Raw genomic sequence first — 9,996 nt, 5'->3', positions numbered from 1 at the left:
ATTTGATAAAATTCAACATTCCTTCATAATATTTAATAAAAACTCTCAACAAGTTAGGTATAGAAGGAACATATCTCAACAAAATAAGGCTATTATATGACAAACCCACAGCTAATATCATACTGAATAGGAAAAAGTTAAAAGCCTTTCCTGTAAGATCTGGAACAAGACAAGGATGCCCACTTTCACCACTTTTATTCAACATAGTACGGAAAGTCCTAGCCAGAGCAATTGCATAAGAGAAAAAAATAAAGGACATCTGAGTTGGAAAGGAGGAAGTCAAATTGTCCCTATTTACAGACAATATGATCTTTTATATAGAAAACTTTAAAAATCTACACCAAAAAGACTCTTAGAACTTGTAAACAAATTCAGTAAAGTTACAGGGTACAAAATCAACATGCAACAACTGGTACTGTTTCTATACACCAACAATGATCTAGTGGGAAAAAATCAAGAAAGCAATTTAATTTATAATAGCTATAAAGAAACCACTAAGAATAAATTTAACCGAGCAATCTTGAGCAAAAAGAGCAAAGTTTGAGGCATCACACTGCCAAACTTCAAAATATACTACTAAGCTATAGTTACCAAAACAGCAGGGTACTGGCATATAAACAGACACAGAGACCAATGAAATAAAATAGAGAACCCTGAAATAAATCCACATATTTAGCCAGACAAAGGTTTTTGATAAATGTGCCAAGAGCATTCACTGGGAAAGGGATAGTCTTTTCAATAAATGGTGCTGGGGAAATTGAATATCTATATGCAGAAAAATGAAACAAGACCCCTATCTCTCATCATACACAAAAGCAACTCAAAATGGATTAAGACCCAGAAGTATTTAATATGAAACTACTAGGAGAAAACATAGGGAAAATGTTTTCGGTCATTGATCTGGGCAAAGATTTTATGGGGAGGACCTCAAAAGCACAGGCAACAAAAGCAAAAATTGACAAATAGGATTATATCAAACTAAAATGCCTCTTCACAGCAAAGGGAGCAACCTGAAGAATGGGAGAAAATACTTGCAAACTATTTACCTATCAAGGGATTGATATTTATAATATAATGGGAACTCAACTGGACAGCAAAAAACCCAAAATAACCCAATTAAAAAGTGGGCAAATAAGCTGAAGAGACATCTCTCAAAAGAATACATACACAGGTATATGAAAAAATGCTCAGCATCACTAATCATCAGAGAAATGCAAATCAAAACCACAATCAGATATCATCTCACCTGAGTTAGAATGGTTATTATCAAAAAGGTAGAAAATAACGAATGCTGGTGAAGATGTGAAGAAAGGGGAATATAAATTAGTAAATCCATTATGGAAAAGAGTATGGAGGTTCTTCAGAGAACTGAAAATAGAACTACCATATAATCCAGCAATTTCACTGCTGAGTATATATCCAAAGGTAAGAAAATCAGTATGTCAAAGAGATACCTTCATTTCCATATTTATTACAGCACTATTGACAATAGCCAAGATATAGAATCAACCTGTGTCCATCAAGAGATGAATGAGGTATGGTATATATACACAATGGAATACTGCTTAGCCATGAAAAAGAGCAAAATTCTGTCATTTGTGGCAACATGGATGAGCTTGGAGGACATTATGTTAAGTGAAATAAACCAGACACAGAAAGATAAATAATGTATTTTATCACTCATTTGTGGAAGCTAAACAAGTTGATCTCATAGAAGTAGAGAGTAGAATGTGGTTACTAGAGGCTGGAAAGGGCAGGGGGAAGGGGAGGATAGCAAAAGTTGATGGGAAGCAAAAGTACAATAGATATGAGGAATAAGTTCTAGTGCTCTATATCACTAAAAAGTTACTAAAAACAATTTATTTTGTATTTCCAAATGGCTAGAATAGTGGATTTTGAATGTTCCCAACACAAAGAAATTATAAATATTTGAGGCAATGGATATGCTAATTACCCCAATTTGATCCTTACAGATTGTATATATATATTAAAATATCACATTGTACCCCATAAATATGTACAATTATTATGTGTCCATTAGAAATAATTATATAATAGAAGCAAGTAAAAAATGGTTGTAAATTTGCTAAGTAGGATGTATAAGAAATTTATTGTTTAAACTCTTCTTATTTCCAAAGTAGATTTGGAGTACCCAAATACCCAAGTGTTAGTTTTATTTAGCTGACATTTTAACTTTTTTTCTTTCACATAATTTCAGAAAGTCAACAAAGCCCATGAATTGGTTAACCTTAAAGAGAGCTATCTTTAGTAACTTAGAATTTAAAGCACAAATAAATGAAGGATGTCTTTGATAAACAAATGATGTGTCATTTGGGACAAATGCAATATGATGTGTGGGTTCATGCAACATAGCCATCAGGATACTTCAGCATACTTGGCGGAGTTAAAATTTCCAAGGTGTGTGTGTGTGTACATGGTAACCTTGGTTGTTAATTTCACCACTGTTTGGCCTCAGCTGAGCTTGTGCTCTTAGCTGTTTTTCCAGCAGTGGGGATGGATGGATGGATATACTCAGATTCTTCTCTTGCCCGACCCATCTTTTGACCTATGGCTTACATGTATCAGATGTTTGCTCACTAGAATCTGTGACCACGATAGTGCTTTATTTATTTATTTATTTATTTTTGAGACAGAGTCTCACTCTTTTTGCCTGGGCTAGAGTGCCATGGCATCAGCCTAGCTCACAGCAACCTCAAACTCCTGGGCTCAAGCAATCCTCGTACCTCAGCCTCCCAAGTAGCTGGGACTACAGGCATGTGCCACCATGCCCGGCTAGTTTTTTATATATATTTTTAGTTGTCCAGCTAATTTCTTTCTATTTTTAGTAGAGATGGGGTCTCGCTCTTGGTCAGGCTGGTCTCGAACTCCTGAGCTCAAACGATCTGCCCGCCTCGGCCTCCCAGAGTGCTAGGATTACAGGCGTGAGCCACTGTGCCTGGCCTACGATAGTGCTTTATTATCTGTCTCACCAGGGGATTGGACCCCAAGGCCTTGTCCTATTAGTCCTAGAGTCTACTCAACTATCCTAACCAACCATTCAGTTCAGGAGATATCAAATTTTTATATCAAATGGGCCAGTCATGCTCCCTCACTATGCCTCAGTTTCTACATTCGTTCACAGGGATAAGCTAAGCCAAGGTTTTGCCTCATAGTTTTATATGTTGACCATATTAAGGACTCAAGTAGTTGATTTGTTTCTAAAATAACCCAATTAACTGGAGGGAAAGACAGAATACAACATTAAAAACAATTTGCTAAAAACAAATTACAATTTAGCTGAAAATTGACTTTTCTAAAAAAAAGTACTTTTTCACTTTGGGGACAATTTAATATGGGGGAAAGAAAGAGAAAGAAATTGAGAAAAGTAGGAAGAGATTTCTTTTTACTATTTTTGAGTTAAAAATTTTAGGGGACCATACATATTTTCATCTTTGATTTTTCTTGCTATTCCGTAAAATGTACATTTGTTATAATCTGATGAATCCAGAGTACTTTAAATTTGAGACAAACTATCTTTTGCTGTGCTATTAAAGTTGCATCATGAGAGTGTATTTTTCATCTGGCACAGCGTTTCTTTTTTTCATAATATAAAATGATTAGCTTGAATTATGATCAAGAAGTGGCAGAGTTAAAACTTCAAGTCATAAATATATATTGAAATATGAATGGAGGTAGCATGTCCAAAATGTTGGAAATGCAACTGACTAAGCATTTAAAGGAGGGTGTGCTCCTAAATGACACCAATATATCTGCTTGCTGCCTGGTAGGAAACAGGTGAATCGACTTGCTAGACGAGTCCAACAGAGACTAAGATGAAGCTCTGAAATTGTGAGACAGTTCTCATGTCCTGTTCCCACAGGATGACATTTGTCAGGCAGAAAAGAAAGGGAAAAAATGCCAAGGAATTTATCTTTCAACAAAATGTAAAACAGGGCATGGGGCCTTAATGATAAAGCAGGGTTTTGGTCTTAGTGCAGTTAGTTTCCGAGCTGTTGGCTACTGTTTTGCATCTTCTAGCTGAATACTCTACATGTCATGTTCCTGACTTCTTTACATTGAAAATCTCAAGTATCATGGTAGCATGATGCACCTGCATAACTCCTATATGGACAGTCATTTTCAACAATCCAAAGACATGCTCAGTCCATTTGATAAAGGAATTCTGGCTCCACAAATTTTGGCTGGAGTGCAGTGGCATGATCCTAGCTCTTTGCAGTCTCTAACTCCTGGGCTCAAGCTATCCTCCTGTGTCAGCCTTCAGAGTAGCTGGGACTACAGGCACGCACTACCATGCCCAGCTAATTTTTTAAAATTTTTTGTAGAGTCAGGGTCTTGCTCGGGCTGGTCTCAAACTCCTGGCCTCAAGCGATGCTTGTGCTTTTAGCCTCAGGAGTAGCTGGGACTACAGGCCTGAGGCACCGCGCCGGCTGGCTCCACCAATTTTATTTTTTTCTTTCTTCCATTGTCCTTTATTTCATAAACACCTAGTTACAAGTTACACAATTCAAAAACTAAAGGCAGAGAAGGGTGTGGGGAAGATTTGCCTATGTGTGTGTGTGGGCGGGAGGGCGGAGGAGAGAGTCAGGAACCAGTCTGCTCGTGCACAGCTCTGCAAAGGCTGTAGCCCCTCAGTGGGGGCTCTGAGGGAGGCGTGGGCAGGGATCCTGGGGGGCTGAGGAATGGAGAAGGCCCTTAAACCCAGAGCTCACCCCCGAACCCCTTCAATGCATGGCAGGGGTAGAATGAAGAAGCTGAGGAGGTTCAAACACGCAGCAGCAAAATGAAAACTGAAGTTAGTGGATACAGAAGTACAGTCATCATGGCCAGGGGACTAAGAAGGAAAAAGAGGGGGCAGTGGAAGGTTCTTCCTGAGACCCCCCAAGGGGGAGACGGGGACCAGGTTGCCTGTTAATTTCATATTAAATTGTGGGTGGCAGTTGGGGAGGACATATTTCAGGGGATGATTTCTCAGCCCCTCAGGCTACACGAGAGAGGCTGAGGGCCTAGGGTCGTCGCCAGTCACGGTGGCACAGTCAGGAGCGGGAGTCCTCAGGGCCCTGTGCCGCCAGGTGGGGAGGCCTCTCAGCCCTTTGTCCCCGACACCTGCTGCCTCACGCCCTTGACGTTTGCAGCAGGGCGTTGCTGCGGGCATCGAGCTGTCTCCCGCAGCCACTCCTGGACAACTGTCACTGCCTCCTCACTCCCGTCCTCGTGGAGCCCTGGAGGATGTGAGCCCTGTCCCACGGGTGACGTCCGATGGACATCTGCTCTAGGCCACTGTCTGAAACCTACTGGGGCAGGTGACGATGCGGAGGATGAAAAAGTCTGGCAGTGGCCTCCAGCTGCCATGTGTTCCATGTGCCCAACCAAGTCGCCCATCATCCCAAACGTGTCCTTGAAGCCCCCCGACATTCCCAGCATCCCGAAGCGGGGGGACAGCCCCAGCCTGCATGCTGCGGCTGGCGGGCGGGTCCCTGGCACGCTGCCGTCTGTCATGCTGAAGAAGGGGCTATACCCAAAGCCACCTGGCAGCATACGGCTCCGTGCTGACGGTGAATAGCACAGGGTCCATCAGGAACTTGGGATCCTCAGGCTCCGCATTCCTCACGAAGCAGGAACATCCTGATTTTAGCTCCCGAGGGCTCCACAGGGTCCCGGATTCGGGCTCAGAGGCAGGTTTGGATTTCGCTTTCCCGTCGGCTGCAGGGTCAGGGCGACCTGGACGCCAGGGCTGCTCCGGGCTTGAGCTCCGCGGGCTCCTGCGCCGCCTCCCCGCGCAGCTGCCCCCTCGGCACGCGCCACCACCCCTCGTCCCGGCTACAGGGCCGACTGGTTTTTGTTCACTCATTCGTTGTCTTCCTCTTTCCAAACAAGAAATAAATCAGACAACTGCTGACATAAAATCCTCACTGCTTCATTGCCATCCCGAAGCGTGCATCAGAGAGGGGAAATGTAGAGGGATTGGCTTAATTCAGTGTGTGGACTAATGAGGAATCCCTTTGGAAAACTGTAGAAGACAAATCAAGGCCTGCTCAGATGGAGTAACCATGAGGTTGATCTTAGGTGTAAAACATGTTGATTTCTGTGAATAGCTCAAATATGTGTGGTCTACTCACATATTAGCCTCTTTGTAATTACATTATAGGGAATATTTTTCTTTTCCTTATTTCATCATTTACTTCTATTGCTACTTTGAAATTTTCATCACAGCAGGTAAAGCATTTGGTTAAAGTGAAAGATGGGTGCTCAAAGATCTGTTAACAGTGGTGAGTAAATGCTTTGACAAGGAATGCAGAGGTTCCACGGCTTTTGGGTTCCGGTGGGAGCGGGGAGGCTGGGATCATTGTGAAGTATGGGGGGATGGATGTGTATGATGTATCATGTGAGCAGGGACAAGGGTTAACTGCACTCTCACTCATACCTAAAAGATAACCTCCAAAAAAGAGAATTGTGTAAAGAAGCATGACAAATTATCATCACTTTTTATATAAGCAAATACCCTCAGGCAAAGGTTGAAGTTCAGATTTAGACTGAAAATTTAGTTCTGTGTCTTATATAGTGAACTTCTCGTTAAAAGTCTGCAAATCTTTCCTATTAACACAAGGAATAAAATATTTTCCATTATTCATTTACATTAGGGATGTGCACATCTTCTATGATTCCTTTTCTCTGCCACCCTGTGGATTTTACTTAACACTGCAGTATTAATGTTCAGAGTTGAATATGTCAACTGATGTTTACATTTTTTGATTTATCTCGTTTGAATTTTTTCAAAAGATTGACAGATACACTTAATAAACATTTTAAAAATCCACCATAGATTAATAACAAAAACCCCAAGGGCATCTAGCTCTCTTTTAATGATATTTTTTTGAAAAAGAGTTTTTATTATTAAAGTATGTTTTACTTAGGTTCATTTCTATGAAGAAATGGAATGGTCATAACTTGGCAAGAGTCTGGGTTAAGACCTCTATTTTTTTTTAATACAAAAACTTGCAAGCCTATAGGAAAGTTGATAGAATTTTATAGTATGAAACCACACACTTATCACTTAGATTCTGCCATCAATATTTTGCTTTATTTGCTTTGTCACTTATTAGCCATACACCTATTCCTCTGTTCATCTTTATTTTTTAATGAATTTTAAATTAAATTATAGTCATCTGTACACTTCCCCCAATGCTCTACTTATAGTTATTTTTCTTTTGAAGTAAAATTTACATACAGTGGAATGCACATATTGTAAGAGTACCATTTGATTAATTTTGATCCCCTTTAATCTCCTATAAAATATAGACCATTAATATTACCCCAGAAAATTTTTTCCTCCCCTGTCCCAATCAATCTCTACCCCACCTCACCAGAGGTAGTCACTGTTCTGATGTTATCCACCATAGATTGGCCTTGTCTACTCTAGAACTTCCCGTAAATGAGATTATACAGTGTGAACTCCTTTTGGTAAGGCTTCTTTTACTCAGCATAATGTTTTTTGGTAACAAAACATAGGAAACCTAATACATGGTGCTCTCTTTAAGCCGTATTTTCTCTTTGCTCTTTGTTTCCAACTATTATCTTTTTTGTTTTGACTAATAATATTACTTGTTCTCACACTGGTCTTTACCAAGTACTTTCAAATCAGTGTTAAATAAAAAGAAGCAAGTTACAGAAAGATACACACAATCTATATGTAAATTTTTAAAATACAAAATAAAATCACATCAAGTTTATTTAATTCTCACAATCAGGGATTATTATTCCCATTTTTCCCATGGCAAAAACTGAGGCAATTTGTCCTGGTCCATGGAACTGGACACAGATCTGCATCCTGACTCAACTCCAGCATGTTTTTAAGTTTTCATATTATTTCCTTCCTCTACCAAGCTTTTATTAGGATGTTTTTGAAATCCATTCATGTTATTGCTTGTATCAGTTGTCCTTTCCTTTTTTATTGTCGACTAGAATTTGATTGGCAGAGAACTGAATATCTGGACAGGTTTCATTTACCCCACCCCTTTTGGGGTTATTTTTCCTTAGTTCCACTTTATACGTTTAGCTTCCTTTGAGCAGCAATATAAGAAACAGCCGCACGAAACTCTATTTGGTGTGAGAAAATTAATGAAGACATAATCTGTTTTATTAAATAGTTCTCCTTAACTCTCTTGCAATTCAATGTTGGGAACATCCGTACTTCTTTCTCTCAAGCTACTTGTAGGTTTTTTGTTTGTTTGTTTATCTTACAGATACTGTGATTTATGACTGATCCTTTGGTCACTAGGAAGCTTAGAAATTGTGATCTACCTATTTTGCAAGAATTTCTGATATACTGTGTTATACATTTTTGTTTTATGTTACCTCTGGCTTCATTTTATAATGTCATCCTTGGTTTTCTCTTCGTTTTCCTCTCTTTACCTATTTAGTTATATTTTTAATTTTTTTTTTTTGAGTTGGAGTCTCACTATGTAGCCCAGGCTGGACTTGAACTCCTGGGCTCAAGTGATCTTCCCACTGAAGCCTCCTGAGTAGCGAGGAATACAGGGGTGTGCCACCACGCCTGGCTTCTTTACCTATTTTGATCCTACGTATTTTGTAAACTTCCTCAAATAATTCCTGGACTGAGGCTAGTTCATATATAAATAAAATTAAGCTAGTTTGGCATACTGTTTAAAACACTGATTATTTAGAGAGAATGTGGCTACTGTATTATATATGTATATATGTGTATATATAAATATTAATATATATATGAAATTGAAAATGTTTGGGAGAGAGATGAATTGTAAGAACAGGTTAAACACCTTTTTTTGGTAATTAGGGCAATTAGAAATGCTAGTCATGTAATAATTGCAGTACTCTTCACAATAGCTACAAGGTGGAAACACCCTGTGTCCATCAGTAGATGAATGAATAAACAAACTGTGGTACATACATACAATGCAATATTATTCAGCCCCCAAAAGGAATGAAATTCCGGTACATGCTACAACATGGGTGGACCTTAAAAAACATTATGCTAAGTGAAATTAGCTAGACCCAAAAAGACAATATTGTACGGTTCTACTTATATGATATGAGGTGTCTAGAAAAGACAAATTTATAGAGACAGAAAGAATAGAAGTTACCAGGGCTGGGAGAGGGGGAAATGGGAGAGTTATTGCTTCATGGTTACAGAATTTCTGTTTGAAGTGATGAAAGAGTTTTGGAAATAGTGGTGATGGTTACACAACATTGTGAATGTATTTAATGCCACTGAATTGTGTGCTTAAAAATGGTTAAAATGGTAAACTTCATGTTTTTTGTTTTTTGTTTTTTTGAGACAGAGTCTCACTCTGTTGCCCAGGCTAAAGTGCCGTGGCATCAGCCTAGCTCACAGCAACCTCAAACTCCTGGGCTCAAGTGATCCTCCTGCCTCAGCCTCCTGAGTAGCTGGGACTACAGGCATGCGCCACCATGCCCAGCTAATTTTTTCTATATATATTTTTAGTTGTCCATATAATTTCTTTCTTTTTTTAGCAGAGATGGGGTCTTGCTCTTGCTCAGGTTGGTCTCAAACTCCTGAGCTCAAACGATCCACCCACCTTGGCCTCCCACAGTGCTAGGATTATAGGCGTGAGCCACCGTGCCCGGCCTATACTTCATGTTATACATATTTTCCACAATAAAAAATGTTATTGTATTTATTTATTTGTTTATTTATTTTTTTAGAGACATAGTCTCGCTCTGTTGTCCAGGTTGGAGTGCAGTGGGGCAATCAGCTCACTGCAGCCTCAAATTCACAGGCTCAAGCAATCCTCCCGCCTGGTAGTACAGGCAGGAGATACCACACCCAACCAATTTTAAAATTTTTATTTCTGTAGAGGCAGGGCCTCACTATGTTGCCCAGGCTGGTCTTGAACTCCTGGGATCAAGCAATCCTCCCTCCTCAGCCTCCCAAAGTGCTAGGATTATAGAACTGAGCTACTGTGCCCAGCCTAAAAA

General features: G+C 39.7%; 1 pseudogene; it reads right to left on the bottom strand.

Annotated features, from left to right (window-relative positions):
- Positions 1 to 5,207: 5,207 nt before the first annotated feature.
- On the bottom strand, positions 5,208 to 5,869 carry LOC123644401 (annotated as a pseudogene).
- Between the last annotated feature and the right edge of the window lie 4,127 nt (positions 5,870 to 9,996).

The sequence above is a fragment of the Lemur catta genome, chromosome 9 (genome assembly GCF_020740605.2).
Source record: "Lemur catta isolate mLemCat1 chromosome 9, mLemCat1.pri, whole genome shotgun sequence".
In the NCBI taxonomy this organism is placed as follows: domain Eukaryota; kingdom Metazoa; phylum Chordata; class Mammalia; order Primates; family Lemuridae; genus Lemur; species Lemur catta.
This window is presented reverse-complemented; position numbering and strand designations above follow the sequence as displayed.